This window comes from Canis aureus, chromosome 21 (assembly GCF_053574225.1).
Source record: "Canis aureus isolate CA01 chromosome 21, VMU_Caureus_v.1.0, whole genome shotgun sequence".
Taxonomy (NCBI): domain Eukaryota; kingdom Metazoa; phylum Chordata; class Mammalia; order Carnivora; family Canidae; genus Canis; species Canis aureus.
In genome coordinates this window covers 11,518,402-11,540,476 of record NC_135631.1, presented here as the reverse complement: position 1 = coordinate 11,540,476, position 22,075 = coordinate 11,518,402, and the positions used below count along the sequence as shown (strand labels likewise).

At 54.4% G+C, this 22,075-nt stretch overlaps 1 protein-coding gene and 1 long non-coding RNA gene across 4 annotated transcripts in view; one reads left to right on the top strand and one right to left on the bottom strand.

The window, feature by feature from the left end:
• TSPAN18 (tetraspanin 18) overlaps positions 1-22,075 on the bottom strand; it is a 186,911-nt gene that overhangs the window by 61,285 nt on the left and 103,551 nt on the right. The window lies entirely within an intron of this gene.
• On the top strand, positions 24-4,121 carry LOC144293220 (uncharacterized). The gene is made up of 4 exons (XR_013360642.1): positions 24-281; positions 2,564-2,617; positions 2,759-2,847; positions 3,641-4,121. It is a non-coding gene; the product is annotated as an uncharacterized LOC144293220 (long non-coding RNA).

Below are 22,075 nucleotides of genomic sequence, written 5' to 3'. Positions count from 1 at the left end.
TCTGCCTCTCATGGACCAGCACGGGTTCCCAGCCCAGCATACCTCCTCTCCTGGGGGACTGGGACTGCAAACTCCCCACCTGCCCACCGGACCCCCATAGCCCAGACCACATTTCAACAGCCAGCAAAATGCAGGTGTCATCAGCACTTGGGGAGCTGGTGAGTGCTAAGGACCCCACACCATGGCAGCAGCTCTCAGGAGAACTGGGGAGGGCCAGGCGTGGGAGAGCGAATTCCCTGAATTCCCCGGGAGGGGTGGCATTCTCAGCTTTTTCAAGAAAGGTAAGATAAAGAAAGAAAATGGTGGCAGGAAGGAGAGGGCAACAGAGATTGCTTCAACAGCATGCTGTGAGGCCGTCCCTTCCTGGGGCTGGGGGGGGTGGGGGCGGGGGGGGGGTGCAAGGGGGGGGCTCCACCCGGGGCCTCCACATGGGGCCTGCGGTCCCTGCTTCAGCCCCCATCGGGATGATGGCTGTGTTAGCCTCTCTGAGCCTCTTCCCCACACCTGCTCGATGAGGAGACTCACCTGGGGGACCCCTAGCCTCCACCTTTCATTCCACCCCAGCCCACGCTCCTTCAAATGTGCTAAAAGAAGCAGACCACCCACTCAGTTAACAGACCCTTGGCAGGGGGGAGTCTTCACTCCCAGGAAGAGGGCAGTCACAGTAGACCCCTCGGCTCCCACCCCAAGATTTACAGACGGAGTCCTGGGTTCCAGTCCCAACGTCACACTAACTTCCTCTGAGCACTCAGGCACATCCTCTTGTTTGTTGGGCCTTAGTTTTTCCATCTGTGAAAGGGGGTGTTGGGCCCACTGGTGGCCCCTACAATCTCTTGTGGTCAGCTCTAAAACCCGGGCTCTAGTTAACTCACAGGTGGAGATACCAATGCAAGGCTGCTCTTCCTCTAACTTCCTGACGATGGGGGCATTGATGACCCCAGCAGGCACACTGAGGCTTCCTGGATGAGGGGACAGATGTGTGTATGTTTGTGCAGAGATGAGAGCAGGGTGCTATGGGCAGCAGGGCAGGGTGAACAAGGGCATGGAGATACCCAAGTGGGGAACCTTGAGCCAGGGCTGCCTGTCAGGGTGGAGTGGGAGATAAGATGCAAAGGTCCTGGGGTCAGTGCTTTATGTGCATTTCCTCATTTAATCCTATAGTATCATTCCTATTTTATTAAAGAGAAACTGAGGCTCAGAGCAATTAAGTACCTTGGCAAATGCACGACCGTTACATAGCACAGATTGGATTTGAACCCATTGTTGACTTAAGAGCAGAAGCTCTTGGGCAGCCCAGGTGGCTCAGTGGTTTAGTGCCTGCCTTCTGCCCGGGGCATGATCCTGGAGACCCAGGATCGAGTCCCACGTCGGGCTCCCTACATGGAGCCTGCGTCTCCCTCTGCCTGTGTCTCTGCCTCTCTCTCTCTCTCTCTCTGTGTGTGTGTGTGTGTGTCTTTCATGAATGGATGAATAAAATCTTTAAAAGAAATATATATTTAAGAGCAGAAGCTCTTGATTGCCATGGGACGCCACCCTCCTTCCGAATGGCTTAAAATAGAATGTGAACTAGAGAAATGTAGGATCATGCATATTGTAAATACACACAGATGAGCTCATGGTGGCACTCGAGGGTGAGCACTGTTGTGGCCTGGAGAGGAAGTTCAGTGTGTGAACGTGTGGACGTTGTCAATGTGTGTGTGTCACTGTCAAAGGAAGCTCCAGATCTGAGCCCAGGCCTGGAGATGCCAGATGGGCAGGACGTGGCCGAGAGGCCATCAGGGCCACTGGGGCTGGGGCTGGGCAGTCAGAGGCCCAGGCCATCCTGCAGTAGCCCAGGAAGTCAAGCTCTCCAGGCTGTGCGCCAGCTAGGCTGGCTTGTATCACCTTCCCTGGTTTCCACATGACCAGGGGCCGAGCCCCCTGCTGCCGGGGAGAGTGGCACATCCTGTCCTAAGTCTGCATCTTCTTTGCCTGGGTATCTCCCATGGTCCCTCTGAATGCCTGCCCCAGCTAGGGAACAGGGTGTGCAGATGGAGCCCAGCGTGCGTGTGTGCATGCGTGCGCACACGCACACACAGACACAGACACACACACACACACACACACACACACATGGGCTGTTGCCAGCAGATAGGGAAACCGGCAAGCAATCGTACCAGCTGAGGCCAAGCCAGACCTGCATTCCAGCCCTGACCCTACCACTGGCCACGGGCCCTGTGATCGGGACATGTGGCCTGCCTCTCTGAGCCTCCATGAAAGCCCACGACCTTCCTAAGTTCAAGTGCATACAAACTGTAAAGTGCTGGGCCCACCGATATGGTTGTGATTCTAACCGGAGTAGCCAACTAACCCAGGAAGTGGTAGAGAGTCCCCAGGGAGCCTTGACTGAGATCCCAGCCAATGCCTTTAGGTAAGTCCCCTGTTCCCCTCTCCCAGGCCTCAGTTTCCCCATGTGTAACACTGAGGATCTTGAGCTCAGATACAGAGTGGGCTACAGCCCCTGTGGTCTCACTTCCTTTAACAAGATTTGCCACTAACAAAGTATCTGAATTTCATTTGCCAGAAACCAGAAGGCCATCGACGCAGCAGGCAGCTGAGTACACGGGGCCCAGGGCAGGTACGTCGTGATGGAAGAGAAGAGGGACATGGTTGACCTAGAAGGGATGTGACACATCTGGGGAGATGAGGGAAGCCTGCAGGAAGGGAGGGAGGCAGAGCTGCCGATAGGTGATAGAACCCGGGCGGGGTCTTTCCCTAGGTTTTCGCTGCCTGGCCTGGAAGCCACAGAGAAGACACAGGAGTTCTGCTTCCTGGTGATCATAAGCAACACAAGCATTCACGTATTTGGTGAGCATTTACTGAATACCTGCTGTGTACCTGGGATTCTAGGGGAACCGGAGGCAAGTGATGCACAGACTACACCTTCAAAGAGGTTCACAGTTATGGGGAGGCGAAAGCAATGCCCTCGTCTTGAACTATGAAGTTCAAGTTGACTAAGGAGGGCTCATCACATAGCTATGAGCTCAGAAGAAGGAGAAGTCCCTCCCAATGTGGGCCCCAGGGCAGGCTTCCTGGAAGAGGGGGCAGATTTAAATAGATGGAAAGGAGAGGAGGGTGCTGTGGGCAAAGGGCCCAGGGTGAGCAAAGGCAGGGGGACGCCCAAGAGTGGGCCGGGTATTCAGGACCATGAGCCAAGGCTGCCTGTTGGGGCAGAGTGGGGAAATGAGGCAGGAAAGCTTGAAGGCAGGGGTTGCACGGGTAAGGTCTTTGAATGCCAGGCCAAGCCTGATGAACTTGACCCATACACAATGGGGAGCCACTGAAGGTCATAGAGCAGAGGTATCCTTCAGGTAGATGAAAAACAGGAAGGAGCCCAGGCAGGTGGGAACAGATGGTGAGAGGATGGGAGAACGAGGGGCAGAGCTCGGTAGGAGTGGTGGGAGGGTAAAGGGAGCGTGGAGGTAGGGCGGAGGGTGAAGAGGGTGAAGAGCTCCCGAAACTCGCAGGCTAGGGGGAAGGGAGACAGGTGTGGGAGGGAAGATGCATCTAGACATGTCGGCTTTGCACCCGGAGTCTGCCTCTGTCACCACCTGTGTGGCCCTGGGCAAGACCTCTCTGAGCCTGTTTCCTTCTCTATAAGGTGAAAAACTTAAAGCCACGTCATCGGGATGCAGGACTCAACCAGATACCGTGGGAAGTACTTTGAGCACAGTAAGCGATGGCTGGATACTTGCTTTCTAAAATGCAAGCATTTATTGCTTTTATTAATTAGTGGTGCCTTTCTCCGGTGAGGACACCCAGGCTCAAAGTCAAAGGACCGGCTGGAGCCGGCAGTGCCTGTGCCTCAAATCACGGCAGAAGCAAGTTATGAACAAATAAACCTGGGCTGATGCAGAGATGAGTCTTGATTTTAAAATATTCCTAAAGCGGAGGGCTGTTTTATGACTTTTGCGCTGTGTGCTTATTAAACCCAAGCTATAAATGTGAACTAATAAGTAAAATGAGTTAAGTTAATGAAAAAAATCAACCTTCAGGACGAATCCATGTTACCTAATGGCAGTCCATAAACATAAACATAAAATTTTAAAATACAAGAATGAATTGCAATGCCCAGCAGCCCAAGGAATCTGCAATTTCTCTCTCTGAAAAATAAAAGCTATTGATTTTCTCTTGGGTTCTCATCGCTCACGAGTGAGTCTTTGAGAAGTCATAAAGGAAGGAATCATCTCCAATTGTTTACTCACTGAGGATCACATGTATTGAATTTAAATCGTCTCCGATTCCTAATTAGTACAAACCAAATTAGAATCTGAATACAGAAGAACTGGAAAGGCCCTTGGAGACCTCTGAGCTCAGTTTTCTTTGTTTTACTGACCTGGAACCCAAGGCACAGAGAGGGAAAGTGACTTGCCCAAGATCACACTGCAAGTGGGGTAAGAGCCAAGCTAGAATCAGAGCTCCTGGTACCCAAGGGTGGCATCCTGCTCTGGTCCCTGCAACCTCTGGGATCAGCTCCTTGGATCCAGGCCTTCTGGGTGTGCTGGGTGTTAGGGTGGCCTCAGCCCAGGTGGCTCCTACCATAAGAACTTTCTCCCAGCTGCTGGGGAAAAGTAGCCTGTCCAAGAAAGGACCCTGAAAGCCAGCCCAATGAGGAGAGCCAAGTCAATAGGACACTACAGTCACCTACAGAACCCTGGAGCCCCTGTGTCAACCCGGCTTCGGCTGGGAGGAGGACACACACCGGTAGCCTTGGGTTCCGTCCTGAGGGGGACCGTGGAGTGACACAGCTCCCCAGGCCCACGGTAGCTCCTCCCCATGTCACCAAGGGGAGGTGGGGACACAAAGTCTTCACTGTACAGTGGGGGAGCAAGGGGGCTCTTAACCCAGCCTGGCTCGCTGCCTCCTCCCTCCTTCCCCCTCTCCCCTGCCCCCCCCCCCACGTGAATGAGCACAACAGGAACTAAGGAGCTTTGCCTGTGCCACAGGCACGTGTGCATGTGTGCATGTGTGTACGTGTGTGCATGTGTGTGCTAAGCTTCAGCTCGCACGCAATTATGAAGCAGATGTTTAATTACTACCTGAGTGTTATTAATCAACACGATTAATACACAACCCATACCACATAATTACTTTGCAATTACACCGAAACGAAATATTTTATTGCTGAGGGTTTGCTAATTACCCGGCCTTGCCAAAGGACAGGTATAATGGGCAGCAATTTCGCTTCCTTCCCTCCCTCCCTCCTCCGCCACCCGTCTCCCCCATTAATCTCCAGGGCAATGTCCCCACCACAGAGAACGGGGGGAGCAGAGGCGGGCTGCGGGGATGCAGCCCTTTGCACCCGGGTTCATGGGACTCCTAAATCGTCCTTGTCCTCTCCTCTCAGCCCCCCTCCCCCTGGCTTGCACTGGGTGATATGCTATATGTTGGCAAATTGAAGGCCAATAAAAAAAAAAAAAGAAAGAAAATAATGCATGTCCTTCCCAGAACTGAAGACAGCCTCCTGAAGGCCTGCAGCTGGGGCAGGGGTGACCTGGGGAGGCTCTGCAGGTAGCTGCCTGGGCCGGAATCCTAGCCCGACCATGACGGGCCGTGTGATCCCAGTCACATGAACGGTGCCTCTGTTTCCCCACGTGTAACATGGAGACAATAACAGTAATTGCCTCTGGGTTTCTTTTGCTCATTGAATGTGATACGAGGCAGACAGCACTTAGCACAGCGCCCTGCACAGAGGAAGGCTTCGCTAATACCTACTATTGTTCTCATTTGCCCAGAAATGGCTCCTCCACAAATCCTCCCAATCACCAGTCTCCCAAAGGTTCAAGTGTGTGGATTCCACCCCCACACCCCGTCTCTCCCCTACCCCAACAGCTCAGTCCCATGTACTTAGAAACATCTCCTCTCCTTGCCCCCTTCCCACTACGTGCCACCTCCAGGGGTCTCACCTCCCCCATCCACCCCTGTGTGCCCTCTTCTGGCCCACAGCCATAGCCTTTACACGGTGCCCCTGCTGCCCTCACCCCACCCCACCCTCCACTGGGAAGGGAGACAGAGTTTCAGGAGTCGAGTTTGGACCAGGCCACTCTCCCCCGCAGTGGTCCACCTCCCCCTCTGGGGTTTTTGGCCCCAAAAGATCACTCATGCCCCAAGCTCCCCTTCATTTCTTAGGGCACTAGCATAGCCCCAGCAATTAAGCTTTTGATGAAGAATGAATAAATGTCTAGCTAGATTTTAGAGGCATCCATGTCCACCAAGCTGGAATGTCCCAGAGCATTTTATAAGCCTGCGTGTCTCCCCAGACTTGGGGTTTCTCCTTCACTGTTCACGTCCACACCATCCTGGTTTCCTCCTACTTGCCCTGATAAACGTCCTCCCTAAACCCAGCTACATTTAAGAATGGTCGATCTTTTAGGGCACCATAAACGTCCCGCCAAGCAAAGAGACTGCATAAGGACGCTCAGATGCAGGGCTACTATATGGTCCATTTGGGAGATGAGCGTAAGGGACATTGTGATAGCCCCCAGCACGGATGGTGGTGCTGGAGAAGGAACCAAGGGAGGAGTGAGCATGTGTGCATGCGGGCACGGTGTGTACATGCTACTTCTGAGCATGCATTGACTTTCAGTTACCAAAATATTAAGTAGTGTGGGCCGTTCAATCACTCAATAAATGTAGGATGTTGGGCTCTGGAGTCAGACCACTGGTGACACAGTCCTGTCCCTACACAGACGAAGCCGTGTGACTTCGAGCTAATGCCTTGACTTCTCTGAGACCTCAGTTCTTTGTCATCACATGGGACTATCGTAGCTCCTACGAATAGAGTTGCTGTGAGGATGTCATGCACACTTTTGTCAGTTCCTGGCACATGGAAAGAGCCAGACTAATGTTAGCTATTTTGTTACTATTATCAATAAAAATAACAAGCCCTGGGAATATAGAAACTCCAGGCCTAAAGCAGAACATGGTGAAGAGAACCAGATCAGCAGTGGAGAAGACCCTGCAGGAACATTCCAATGCACGGTGATGAGTGAGATTCGTTTGTCATTCATTCATTTGCTCATTCCCTCGGCCGACACTCCCTGAGTGCCTCCTGTGCAAGTCACTGTGTCAGGCACCGGGGAGGGCAGGGGGACTCTGGCGCTGTCTCTGCAGTGAGGCCCAGCACGGCTCACAAACAGCTGGCAGAGGGCAGAGAAAGTCCTAAACCACTCCCTGCTGTCTCCCCAAAGCCTCAACTGCCTGGCACGCCTGGAGGCTAGATGGACAGACTGGGGGTGGTGTGTGGGGGGGAGGCAGCTCCTGGGGCGGTAGGCTCAGTTCCACCAGCAGGAGGAGAAGAGAAAGGAGGTGTGCTGGGAGGCCTGGGATAGAAGCCTGGGCCAACGGGGGGGCCAACCAAAACTCCTGGAGGGGGCCATGGGGACCATCCAAGTCCTGGGTTTTCCTCCATTGTCTGCAGTTCAAGCCTTGGTCTTGGGGTTCTGAAACCCCCTCCCAGGAAGCTGATGCAAAGGTTTCTAGGGAGCTTGGGATCATCCACTTCTCTTGCCTGGGACTTGCATAAAGCTCCCTGCTCAGCCACAAGGCAAGGCCACAGGTCAGCTGCTCTGGCCACCGACCTCCGAGTGGCAGCGGAGGCAGGATGAGCCCAGACAGAAAACAGGAAGCGGGCCCACTCCAGGTAGGTGCAGGGAGGGACGCGCAGGGCCAGGATGCAGGAGGTGACCTGGGCACGGCCACTCCTCGGCTGCCAGGCACTCAGGCTGCATGTGATGAAGGCAACGGGGAAGAGGAGCTTCCTTCCACTCCCCATGGGCGTCCCATGCCCTCTGCCCCTGCCACGACCCGGCTCTTCACTCACACCCGGGCACACGCTCGTGCACTCTGGCACTTTGCCTCTCCCATCAGTGGCTGCGGCTGAATTTGAAGATCACACACTATGAGACCTCAACGCCTTACATGAGCCTGTCTGGGCCTCGGTTTCGTGGTCTGTAAAGTGGGGACAATGGCCCTTCTCATTCCCAGAGGGAAATGAGAAGACACAAGGATATTGCCCCGTGTGACATCTGGGGCCGAACATGCCTCGATAAGTGGCAGCTATTATTAGTATTTCAGTTATAGCTCCAAGCACATCCTGGGAAAACCCCAACCAGGAGGCTTCCTTGGCCCTCTGTGCCATCCTCTGGTCACCAGGGACCCTGGGAAGCGGCTGACCTTCATCCTGGTCCCCACTGGGGTGGTGTGAGGCTCTCCCAGGCCCTTGGCAGCCCCAACCCTGATGAGAGATTTTTCCAGACACCCCGCAGCCACACACAGACATGGCTTGGGAGTTGACATTAGTTCTCTGGACAGTGGTCATTCCTCGGAGCCATGGGGAAAGCAGCCTGGCGTTATTAGAGATTCTAACGGCCCCTGAAATGTGTTGTTTCTTACCAGCAGAATGTATTCCTATATCACTTGTGAAACAACAGCAGGAATAAATCATTCATCCGGAGACAAACACCTCTGGGGAAATCCAGGCCGTGGCCGACCCCAACGCTGAAAGCTTTGGCTGTGTTTCTCATTCCTGGAGGAACCGAGCTGGGAACACTGGCCTCCTCTCTCCTCCCGGGGGAGGGGGGTTATCAGGGATCAGATACTCGACCATGGGCCTGTACGAGGGCAGATGCTCATTTGGGCCAGGCCAGGCAGGAGAGACCCCACCCTGGAAAGGTCTCTAAGCAGGCCAGGCAGTGAGGGCAGGAAGCCGGCTCCTCCCACCTAATGGGGTGCTGAGGCCTACTGTGCGCCAGCCCAATGCAGCTGCTGTCCACGTGGCATCTCATGTGTGTTTTCTGCCCAATTCTGAAGGAAGGGATTACGGGGCATCTCGCTGCTGTACCCCAACCCCTTTCCTGGATGGTGCTCCCCTCTCTCGACATGTGGTGCTGCCTTGCTGGCTGCAAAAGGCTCCACCCCACCTGCTTTGGGGGCACCACTGGCTCCTGGCTGTTTGCAGCCACTTCACCTAGAGATGCCTGGGAGGCTACATCCCCATCCCCATGCCAGGCCTGGCCTGGAGTCCCAGTGCTGGGTACAAACTCCGTGATGCCATTCACTCTCCAGGGTCCCTCTTGGAATCCGGTTGAAGCTAGATTGCACTTGAACCCCACACCTGCTGAGCTTCTTCTTCAGCCTGGCCCTGCTCCCTCGCCGTGTGCGGGTCTCTCTCAAGAAGCCTCCCTCGGTGATTCACTTTCTCAACCATGGCCACTCAGGTTCTGCTTCTAGGGAGCCACCCCTAGACAGGAGGAGCTGTCTCCTAAAGGAGACAGACATGGCTCCTGCCTTCATGACACTCAATGCCCAGCGGGAGTGACACTGGGCCACCATGACATGGTCCCTTTGACCATGACCGTTGCTCCCTGACCCCCACTGCCATCAACATTAAGAGTCTACGACACACTGTGTGCACCCACTTTCCTTCCTGATCTCATTGAATATCAGCCACAGCCCAGCCAAGAGGGTTTGTTACTATAGATGAGGAAACGGGCTCAGACCGACTAGAATTTGTCCAAGGTCACTCGCAGCTCGTGCATGGCTGCACTTGGATTGGAACTCAGTCCTGCCTGACCACTGGGCCCCAGCACTTGCCTCCCACCAACAAAGAGCATCTGAATACTACGTGGGGTGGGAAAGCCCAGTGTTAGGGCCACCCCTGGGCAGAGCTCGCCCGTCCCCCTCTGCTACCTCGTGTGACTCCTGGGCCATGGGGCTCAGGGGACTGCAGACTGGGGACTCTCCCTCCCTCTCAAATAGTTTTCCTTGACGCTGGCTCATCCCGCGCCCACCACCCCCAAGTTCTGTTATGTCTCAGACTTTGCAGCTCAGCCAGGCAGGTAACAGGCAGGGAATGAGAATGTTTACCTGTTAATTTGGTTCCTGAGCCCCTGCTGTTTGCCAAGCCTGAGCAGCCCCACAGAGGGCTGGGAAAGGAGGAGGGGAGAGAGGGATACGCAGCAAATGGGGCACACCGCATAGGCAGTCACTGGGGGCTTCCCGAGAGGGGTGGGGGTCCAGGGGAGCCAGGAAGGGCAACCGGTCCCCTGGGCACCAACCACCCGCTCACTCTGTCCCATTCTTGGTGGGGAAAGGGCCAAACACCTCAAAGAGCCCAAAGCTCAGGGGAAGAGCTGCACTTTGCCAGGTGGAGGTGACCCCTGCCCCCTCAGCCTCCCCTCTCACAGCCATCGGCCTTCCTTAACACGGCCTCTCCCTCATGCATCTTGAGCCCTCAGGACCCTGGGCATCGTGCGTCATTCAACGCTCAAATCCTTTCCCATCCACCCTGTGTGAGGTAGTGTCACTATCATGCCCATTTCACAGATGTAGAAACTGAGTTTCCAAGAGGCGATATATCCTCAACAAGTTCAATGGGGCATTACCACATGACCCCGTGATCCCACTCCTAGGTATATACCCCAAAAGGACGAGGGCGGGGGCTGACCAGACCTGTCACGCATGTTCACAACAGCCAGAAGGTGGGAAAAGCCCAACTGTCCATCAACAGATGAATGGATAAACAGGTCAGTGTGATACATCCATATGGTGGGATAGTATTAGGCCAGGAAAAAGGAATGAAGTCAAGTATGGGTACATATTATTATAACATGCGATGGCCCTTCAGAACAGGACGCTGAGTGAAAGAAGCCAGACACAAAAGGGCAAACCCTGTATGATTCCATCTGTATGATGTGTCTAGAATAGGGAAACCAGTATGGATGGAAAGCAAATGAATGGCGGCCAAGGGCTGGGAGGAGGGGCCTTGATGTGGACAGTGTTGCCTTTTGGAGTGATAAAAATGTTCTGGAACGAGACAGAAAGTGTGGTTGCACAACACTGAGAACAGACTAAGTACGACTGAAGTATTCGCTTCAGGTAACCCCATGTGATGTGAGGTTTGCCTCAAGGAAAAACTGAGAAAGGAAGAGTGGGGGAAGAGGAGACGTCACTCCCCAAAGGTCACGAGCTGGGAAGCAGGATTCCAGCCTCACACTTGGGTCGCTGTGGCTGTGGGGCCTGTGCCCTTGGCCGTCATCGTCCGTGGCCTGCCTTGAGCTTTCCTGCCCCCGGGCCTTTGCTTCTGCTGTGGCCTCCGCCAGGCAGGCCCTCCCTCCCCAGTTTGGCTGGCAATATCCTACCCATTTTTATCAACGGCCTGGATCAAAAGCCATTCCTGCACCCGCAGCCCTTCCCAACCTCCTTCCCAACCTCCTCAGGGTCCTTTCCACCTCAAAGCCCCACAGCCCCGTGCCCGTCCATGGCCAGCTCCCCCGTCAGCCTCCTGCTGGACCTGGCACTGCCCAGGCCTCTCCTTCGCACTGCCCCCACTGCCCCACCGGCCTCAGAGAATAACCACACTCACAGGGTCCTCGCCAGGGTTAAACAATATTAATGCCTGCCGAGTTCTGAGCTCTGTGCTTGGCATGCAGTAAGCACTCAATAAATGGGGGTTGTTAATGGGCTGGCTTCACTCCTGAGGGGCTGGGACCTGCTGATTCATCTCTGCTTCGCTGGCACAGACCCTGCTCCCATAGGGGACGTCCCCGAGTGACAGTGGGATGGAAGGGGAGAGCAGACAAATGCCCCGGAAGAGTAGGCACTTTCCCACCTGCTTTCCCACCGGGCAGGCAGCCTGTGTTGGTTCACAGTTTAGGATCTGTGTGACTCCATTTCCCCTAGGCCAGGCGGGCCGCAGCACACACACACCCAGAGCCGGCTGCTTCCGTGAAGTGTCTGAGGCTCCCTGGACCTGCAAGCCTGGACTGCGCTGTGGTGTTTTGCTCCACGAGGCATTTCTACCACCAGGTTCTGTGGCTCCAGAAAAATCAGAAGTTCCAGCCTCTCGGAAGACGGGTCCCTTGCCACCCGCTCCCCCTACCCCATCAAATCACAGACCTAGTGCAAATCCCAGCTGGCAGGGACACTGACATTCATTAGACAGACTCCTCATCAGACACCTGAGATGTCTGCGGGGCGTGGGGGCCGAGGTGTGGACTGGGGACCCGTCAGCTTTGAGCTGGAATGCTGGAGTCGTGGAGCGGGGAAGGATTTGGATTCTGACACTTCCTGGCTTTGCCCGACAGGAAATGCTGGACAGGTCAGGTAATCCCTCTGAACCTCAGTTTCCTCATCAGTCAAATAGAGATAGTAGGAGGACCTACACCTCGCAGGGCCATCGTGTGCAAAACGCTCAGGGCGGTGCTGGCTCCAACGCAGCAATGATTATGAGTGTTATTATTCCCATTTTATTTTATTTTTTTTAAAAGATTTTATTTATTTATTCATGAGAGACAGAGAGAGAGAGAGGCAGTGGGAAGCAGGCTCCATGCAGGGAGCCCGACATGGGACTCGATCCCAGGTCTCCAGGATCACACCCTGGGCTGAAGGCGGCGCTAAACCGCTGAGCCACCAGGGGCTGCCCTTATTCCCATTTTATTGATCCAATGACTGAGGCCCAGGAAGGTCAGAAGGAGTTCTGGGAGAGTCACAGAATCCCCAAGCTGATGCTTTATTCCTCTTAGCAAGCCCGTGTTTCACTTATTCACTCATTCATTCATTCATCTATGATTTTATCTAGTTATTTGACAGAGCACAAGCAGGTGGAACGGCAGGGAGAGGGAGAAGCAGGCTCCCTGCTGAGCAAGGAGCCCGACACAGGGCTCAATCCCAGGACCCCAGGATCATGACCTGAGCCAAAGGCAGATGCCCAACCGACTGAGCCACCCAGGCACCCGAGGTGGTGTTTCAGATGAGACCCACTCAAGACGGCCACTGCTGCCTTGGCAAACTGCCCCTGGGTTTGGCATTGGTGACAGCTCAGCCTGCAGGGTAGAAATGCCACCGGCTGTGCTTACTCACGTCTGTGTGAACTGTGTGCCACGGCGGGGGTCAAGGGAGACAGCATGGTGGGCAGGAAGAACACAGGGTTGAGAAGCAAAAGACCGGGGTTCAGGCAGGGGCTCACCCTTTCCTGGCCAGGTGACCTTGGGAAAGTCACAGATCCAGGCTTCTGTCCACAAAGTTCTCTTGGTCTGATATGCCATATCCTGCGTGCCGAACTCCTACTCATCCCTCAAGACCCAGTTCACATGTTGCCTCCAACGCGAAGCCTCCAGCTCTCCCAGGGCAAGGTGGCCACGATTGTGCCATGCTCCTACTGCATTTTCTTCATCTCTGCAAGCTCTCCAGGGGCAGGGACTGTGTCTGGTTAGTTCTCTGCAATATTCACTGAGCATGGTGCCCAGCATGTAGTAAACACTCACCTGACCACGAACCTCTCTCTTCCGGCACCCTGCCCTGAACGCTGGCCTGAGACATGCGCCTTACTCACTAGACTTTGAATGCCCAAGCACACGACTCATTCAACAGCATCCGCCTGCCCAGTTCTGAGTCAGTCTTCAGCAAAATTCAACTGAACATGATCTCATAACTGTCGCCCTGCTTATTACCTCGCTGGCTTCAACTAAGAAATATGTAGTAAGACAACCATCATGGAAGCGGTTTATCAACTAAGAGAATTATATGCATGTAAGGTAATAGCATTAGGAATAATTCCAAATACCAGATAGTGTTGCTTTGTGGTATGCTTCAGAAGCTCCTCCGAATGGGCAACGGAATCTTCGAGTCGAAGATGCTACGAAGTTCACTTCAAACAAAACAAGGTGGCCAAGTTAGGATGTCCCCACATAGGGGAAAGCAAGAAGACGTGGACCTCCCAGATCTTGCCTCTCGGCTTGGCTGGAGATGGAGGGAAGAAGGAAACCTCCTTTCTCGCTGACACCCAGAGCGGAAAGAGAGAGAGGGCTTTGGGATCGGAGGAATCCAGCCCAGCCATTTGCCAACCCTGAGATCTTGGGCCAGCTCCTTAAGCCTCTTACTGACAGGCGTGGGGGTATGGAGAGGTGGAGGGTGAGGATGTGCATCTCACTAAGTGGTGAGGAGCTTCAGGGTGGGTGAGGTAGTCAGACGTGTGGAGCACCAGGCTGGCCATGAGGAAGGTCTCCATAAACACTCATTCTCTTCCCTCTTAAACTATCCTTGGGCACCATTCAGGGACTGCAAAAGGGGCGCCTGGGTGGCTCAGTTGCCGAAGCATCTGACTCTTGGTTTTGGCTCATATCATGATCTCGGCGGGTAGTCTGCTTCCTCTTTCCCTCTGTCCCTCCCCCTGCTCTCTCTCTCTCTCTTATAAATAAAATAAATCTTAAAAAAATAATAAAAAGAGAGAGAGAGAGAGGAGCCTGGGTGGCTCAGTGGTTGAGCATCTGCCTTTGGCTTAGGGCGTGATCCTGGAGTCCGGGATTGAGTCCCACATCAGGCTCCCTGCATGGAGCCTGCTTCTCCCTCGGCCTGTGTCTCTGCCTCTCTCTCTGTGTCCCTCATGAATAAATAAATAAAATCTTTTTTAAAAAAATTTAAAAAAAAAGAGAGTGAAAAAGCAAACCATAGACTGGGAGAAGTATTTGCAATACAAATGCATGACAAAAGACTTGTATCCAGAATATATAAATAACTTGGACAAATCCATAAGAAAACAATAAAACAACCCGGTTTAAAATTGGGCAGGGGAGAGGTCACCTCCGGACAGGACTGAAGATACCCGAGTAGTCAACGAGCACATGAAAAGGTACCCGCATAATTACTCACCAGGGACATGCAAATAAAAACCACACTAAATTGTCACTACAGAGCCACCAGTTGACTAAAACCAAACAGATGGATGATACCAAGTGTGTTGGGGGGGGGAGGTGGAACAATTAGAACTTTCCCACACTGCTGGCAGGACTGTCGGATGGCACAACCATTCTATCTGGCAGCATGTATAAAAGCTCGCTGTGGGGACACCTGGGTGGCTCAGTGGTTGAGAGTCTATCTTCAGCCCAGGGTGTGATCCCGGGGTCCTGGGATCGAGTTCCACATGTGGCTCCCCATAGGGAGCCTGCTTCTCCCTCTGCCTGTGTCTCTGCCTCTCTCTCTCTCTCTCTGTGTGTCTCCTGTGAATAAATAAAATCTTTTTTTAAAGATTTATTTATTTATTTATTCATGATAGACATAGAGAGAGAGAGAGAGAGAGGCAGAGACACAGGCAGAGGGAGAAGCAGGCTCCATGCCGGGACCCCAACGTGGGACTTGATCCCAGGACTTCAGGATCACATCCTGGGCCAAAGGCAGGCGCCAAACCACTGAGCCACCCAGGGATCCCCAATAAATAAAATCTTAAAAAAAGCTCACTGTGTGCCCGCCCTGTGACCACTCTGCATGTCCACTGTGTCACATACCCAAAGCAATGCCTGCAAATGCCCACAAGAAGACATGGACTTGAATGTGTGTCCCAGCCTTATTTACAAGCATCCAGAGTGGGACACAACTCAACGCCCATCCACAGAAGAATGGATGAATAATCTAGATGGTGGTCACTCAGTGTATTAAGGAGACCACTAGGCTGTATGCACTTTACTGTCTATATATTATACAGTATAGCTACACTTAACATCAAAATAGGATTTTTTTAAGAAAAATTACTAGAATAGATGTCAAACTGGATTGAACTCTCTCAAAGCCCCACCAGCCCAATCATCTCATGATTCTCAGAGCCTGGAGAACGATTCTCAGGTTGGAACTCGGAAAGCATGTGCTCATTCTGTTCTTTCTCTTCCCATCACGGTCATCTGGCTTGCCTGGAGGGGCCCCTTCTCTTGCTCCCTCTCCCTCTCTGACTTTGTATGACTCGGTCAGCCACTCCTGGTCTCATCACCCCATCTGCAAAAAAAAAAAAAAAAAAAAAAGGGACTTGCCTCCTGGACTCCCCTCCAAGTAGAGAACTGTGGTCATGCACGGAAAATGCTCTGTGCATCACAGAGCAAAAATGCTAAATGCATTCCCAGAATTGCTAGCAGATGTATCTTTGCAAATTAGGCAGAATTGTAGTTATGATGGTGAGGGTGCGGTTTAAAAAAAAATCAAGCTTGGCCCTCATGTGTTTCTGCGGCATGAAGGGATCTAAGACAATGGCCACGGAGCAGAAGCCATCATAGGAAACGGACAGCTCTGGGTTTGGCCTGGGAGGGCACGGATGCTGGCTCGGTCCCTCAGGCTGTCAGGCCAGAGCCGGACAGGGCTCATCCTTGAAGGAGACAGAGGTGGTGCCAAGCCTGGGGCTTCCATCAGCCCCTCAAAGGAAGGAGCATTGCACCTGAAGTCTAAGATCCTGGGTTCAAGGCTGCTTTGGCCCTGGTGTGCTGCTTCCTGGCCACCTGCTTGCCACCTGTGGCGCCCCCATTCCCCACTTCACAATAAAGGGGAGGGCTGGATCATAGTTAGAGATCCTTCCAATTATACCTGTTTGTGAACTTACAAATTGCTCACTTTTTTTTTTCAAGATTTTATATATTTATTTGAGAGAGAGAGAGAGAGAGAGAGAGAATAAGCTGTGGGGAGGGGCAGAGGGAGAGAGAAGCAGATTCCCCTGACGAACAGGAAGCCCAACCTGGGGCTCCATCCTAGGACTCAGATCATGACCTGAGCCGGAGGCAGATGCTTAACCGACAGAGCCACCCAGGCGCCCCACAAATTGCTTATTTCTTAACATCAAAATCACATCATGTCTCTCCCTGCTTAAAACCTTACGTATGGCTTCATATTAGAGTTAGGACAAAATCCAAACCCACGAACAAGTCCTCCTCTTTCCATCCTTGGACCCTGGAACCCACTCCTGCCCCAGGGCCTTTGCCCATATAGCCCTCTCAACCGGGAACCCTACTCTCCCCAGCTCTGCACGCCCAGCCTTTGCCTGCTTTACAGGACCTGCTCAGGGGTTCCTTCTTGGGTGCTTTCCCTGACCAGATAAAGCAGCCCCTTGTTGTTTCTTTTCCCACCTTTCTACTTCCACAGCATGTAGTCATTTGATGAATCCGTGGCTGCCTTATAAGTTCTATGCAGGCAGCCACTGCGTCTGTCATTGTTAAACCCTGGCCCATACGCAGTAGATGCTCAATAAATTTTTATGCATTTTTTAATCCTCCCAGGCAGCTCCAGAGCTCCGGCTACTCTCAGGGGCTCACGTCAGTTTTCTGAAGGGAAGGGTACACCTGGGTGCCGAGGGCCCATCAGGTACCGCGGGGGATTCCAGGCTCCCTGCAATCTTGTGCCACTGAATTCTCACTCACAGCCCTCGGAGACAGAAGTAGGAGGGAAACGGAGGCTCAGAGCAGTGAAGAGATGTGGCCACCGTCACATACCCCAGGAGGCCGGGGCTGGGAGACAGCCGGCTCTGTGCCACGCGCTGGCATGTGACTTGGTCTCTCCGGGCTGTGCTTTTCTCGCCCGTAAAGTGGGGCTCAGATCTCCTGCCTGAACTACAAGCTGTGTCATGATCAAGCAGGATAATTAACGTGGGAGGCTCTGCGTGCTGTCAGCGGCTCGCAGAGGCACCCACGTGGACAAGGAGCCTGAGGCCTGCCCCCGCCCCCGTCCCTGCCCCTGCCCCCGCCCCTGCCCCTGCCCCTTCTGTATGTGGCCATACCCAGGAGGGAAGCAGAGCCTTGTGGAGGAGCCCGCTGCCCCGACTGGAATCCGGCTCCATCCCTTCAGAGCCCGGTACCCTCGGGCGCACCCATCATTTAGCTCCTTTGAACTCCAGTTGTCTCCTCTGCAAAATGAGAATAATTCCCTCCCCCTGGGGGCTATTATGAGCATTAAGGGAGATCACCTAGAAAAAAGGGCTTTATTCCTCCCAGAGCACTGTGCACATGTGGCTCCTCTTTTGATGTCTGAGGACATCTAGCTACCATTCTATCAAAGTCCCCCCTGGAAAGAGAGGCGCCTCCCCAGGTGAACCGAGCAAGGACACTCAAGCTGCCCGCCCCCACCCAGCCCCACGCACGGAGCCCTCAGCGCAGGCCAGACAAGGCAGGACGTCCTCCCCAGGCAGTCTCCTCAAGTGCCCAGCGCTGCATCATTATCAGCCCCACTTTACAGATGAGAAGACTGAGCCCCAGGTGGACTGTGTAACCTTGCTCAGGTTCCCCAGCTGCGGAAGTGAGGCTTTCCTCCCCTGGAGCACGTGGCAAGGCAGCCCCCTTGTTGCCTGTAGAGCAAACCCCTGCTGGCCTGGGATCGCACTCACTTTTGAGGCAGCCGTGCCCTCTGGGGAGGTCCTGGGCACGAGGACGGCCACCCACCCGAGTGCGGCATCCAGGAAAAGGGAGGCTGCTTGGGAGGACCAGATTCAGCTCCCGGCCCAGAAGAACCATCTAGACCAGAGAGCCTCGAGGAATAAGCACACCACACCCGGCTTGGCCTCCCTCGGCTGACAGTCACCGGCCTGGCCTGCCCTCTGGCTGCCTCCCTGCTAGGAAAGGTCTCTCCCCAGGCCTCTAAGTGGCCCCCAACACCTTGTCACCCCCTCCTCTGCGTGCTCAGTTCTGCAGGGCTGCTGGTCTTGGCAAGTAGACCACATCAGTGGACCGAGAGAAGGCAGCTGCTGGGTGCGGGAGGGGGTGGCAGAAAGGGACCCTCAGAGCAGAGGGACCCTGGGGCTGGGGAGAGAGGGAGGCAGGGAGAGGCAGGAGCAGGCTAGAGGAGAGGGAAGAACGGTAGAGGGATTCGGATCCAGGAGAGGATGTGCAGGGGGAGACAGACGTAAGGACACACAGGGGAGCCGCATGGGAGGGCAAGGGGTGGGCCAGAGACCCCGGAGCAGAAGAGCTTCGAGAGGAACTCCGCGAGAGGCAACTAGGCCGACACAGGGTCCGTGTTCGGCCTGGTCCCAGACAGCAGGGGGGACGTGGATTCCCCTTGCAGGAGGCAGGGCAGGCAGGCTGCTTGGAGAGGGGTCAGGACGGGCAGCCGGGACCCCGGGGTCCGAGGCCCCAGCGCTCTGCGCGGCGGGGCAGCTCCCCGGGAGGCAGAATGAGCAGGGTCGTGGGGGTGCGTCCAGGGCGGCGCTGATCGTAACAGCCAAGGCGCCGGCAGCCGCCTGTGGTCCTGGGTCCTCCAGAGAGACAGGCCAGCGGGGATACACGTGTATACACGTCGGGACATCTCTTTGAAGGAAGCGGCTGACGCTACTGTCCGGGCAGGCAAGTCTGGAAGCCCAGGGCAGGCGCTGGGCTGGGAACAGGCAGGAGTCAGTGCCGGGTCCGGAGGGAGAATTCGTTCTTTTCTGGGAAACCTCAGGTTTTGCTCTCGAGGCCCTTCTCCACACCAAGAGTCTACTGATTAAAGACGCTGGCCGCGACCACAAACCCTGGTGGCAATGCCCGGATCGGGGTTTGGGCCAGACGCTGGGTGCTGGAGCCTCGAGACGCTGACACCGCACACCACCTGGGGCTGCCGCCAGGAATTAGCACAAGTTCAGTGGCTTCAAACAACACACACTTATTACCTTATAGGTCTGAGGGGCTCTAGGGAGATTCATCTTCTCTGCCTCTTCCAGAGTCCACCTGGGTGCCTCCTGGGCCCTTTCTCGAACGGTGCATCTACTCTTTCTCAGACTGGATCCCTCGGACCCTCTCCTTCTGTCACCAAACCTCCCTCTTCCTCCACACAAGGACCCGTGTGATTAGATTGGCCCTGCCTGGATGATCCAGGAGACTCTCCCCACTCAAGATCTTTAACATGATCCCATCCACAAAGTCCATTTAGCCAGGTAGGAAAAAATATTCACAGGGCCCAGGGAGGAGAACGGGGACATCTTTGGGTTGGGTGGGGGTGGGGGCATTAGTCTGTCTACCACTCCACTCAAATGCTTGTCGGGAATGGAGGGGACATGTTTTGGTGCCTCCACCCACCCATGAAGTACGATGCACCCGTGAGAAGAGATGAGCTGGGCTCTAGATTACTTTCCCAGCAGAATCAGGGCCCCAGGAGCAGTCCAGATGTCCAGGGAAAGCTCGAGAAAGAATCTCAGGAATGAAGAACAAGATGCCAGCTTCGAACTCCCAAGAACTATGACATCTGATGAAGAATGTACCTACTCCAGCCCTGACGCTGTACGCCCTGTGCACCTGCAGGTCAGTGTCCTAACCTCTCTGTGACTCTTCCTGAAGGATCTTCATGAACAGATCCTGAGACTAGGCCCCACGTGCTGCACACTCACTGGGGCTAGCTGGGAGCTTCGCACACCACAGCAGCACTGTCAGGGCTCCTCACAGGGCCCCCTTCTTCCGCAGAGGGCCTGGACCTACCACCCTCACGGACTGCCTTTGGGCGACTGGAGCCTTCTGTCCTGTGCCCTGGGAGCCAGAAGTGCCTGGAAGCTCACATCTCTCTCCCCACCACATGCAGATGGCCCTTAGCCAGTGTCTGAGGGTGTAGGAGGATGAAAGCTCAGCTCCCTTGTCTCAAGTTAAGGCAAACCCTTGGAGGTGCAACCCTTGAGGTCAGACCGGTGTAGCCTCTGGCAGACTGTGCCTGGCACTGCTCCCTTCCTTGGCTTCCTCTCTTTCCCTGTCCTGCTCCCCCAACTCTCTTTCTGGTTTCTTCTGGAACTCACTCCTAATAAATCCTCCATCCACAAAGCCTTGCCTTGAGTCTTCCTCTGGGTCATCTGGACCAGGATACACATGTTATCCTCTTTAACAGCAACCCTGTGAGCTGTGTGCTATGATTATTCCCATTTCTTGGATGAAGAAACTGAGGCCAGAGAAGTTTAGCGATATGCCCAGGTTACAGGGTACGTAAGTAGCTGAGCAGGATTTGAAACCACACCAAGCCCGCGGGCCCGGCCTTCTCTCTCTAAGACACCCCCAGCTCCTCGGAGACATGAGACAATGAAGGAGGGGGTGTTGGGGAGATGCATTTAGGGAAGGACGACAGATGAAAACACCCTGTGGGGCCTTGGAGCTCATTGAAGTTTAAAAAAAAAGAAAAGAAAGATTCATCATTTGCCAACTCAGGCATGCACCGTGTGATCTGAAACCCAACCGGTGCGCCTCACCTTGCGGCTGCCTCTTCCCCTCCTCTCCTGAGAAGGAACTCGGGTGTCTCTCCCCGTTGGAGCTCAGGCAGGGATCTGTGGTTCCCAGGGGAGGAGGGAGGCTCCAGGGGCTGTTGGAACCGGGTCCTTGGGACAGAGCAGTGGGGGACAGGCTGGAAAGGAGCCAACAGCTTGCAGTTCCATGGCCCGATCCCCCTGCACCACCTCCCCATGGGTCCTTCTGAAAAGGAGGAAAAGAATCATAAAAAGCCACCTGGGTGGATCAGCCGTTGAGCATCTGCCTTCTGCTCAGGGTGTGATCCCAGGGTCCTGGGATCGAGTCCCACATTGGGCCCCCCTCTGGGAGCCTGCTTCTCCCTCTGCCTGTGTCTCTGCCTCTCTCTGTGTCTCTCATGAATAAATTAATAAAATCTTAAAAAAACTAAAATAAAAAGCCTCATCTTCGCTCCTGGCATCTCATGGTTTTAAGGTTTAAGCCCTGGAAACAAAGGCTGAGCCGTGGGCGGAAGTGGCTGGGCAGAGGGTACAGCAGGAATTAATGACCTCCCAGCCACTGTCACCAATTCCTTTTCTGCACATTATCTACCTGCCCAGGAGGCCCCATCGGGAGGGCGGGGGGTTATGGGTAAAGCCACCTCCCCACCCATATGGGCGTGAGCACGTAATTGCAGATGATCAGGAACAGAGAGAGGCGTGTCTTTATTCCCCTGCATGTCCCCAGATCCCCAGAGACCTGCAGGGTGACTTCTAGGAAGCAGAAACCAAAAGCCCGGGTGAGGCATGTATCAGGCCTACTGTTTGCACGCAGGCGGGGTGGGGGGTGGGGGTTGCTGCAGGCGGCAGCGGCATCTTCTCTGCTCCAAGTGTGGCCTCCCTGCTCTCGGTGGCAATTCCCTGCTGGGCTGACAAGGATTGGCAGTGAATTTAGCCACCGCAGGGGAGCTCCTTGAGGGACGATGACATTATTCATCCTCAGGAGCCGAGTCTAGCATAGAAGAGAACATCATTCAACAACTGCTCGGAGGAGTCAAAATTGATCATTAAGGAAGGGCTGCTGGTGGTGAAGGAAGGGAGGGGATGAAGGCCAAGAAGTCA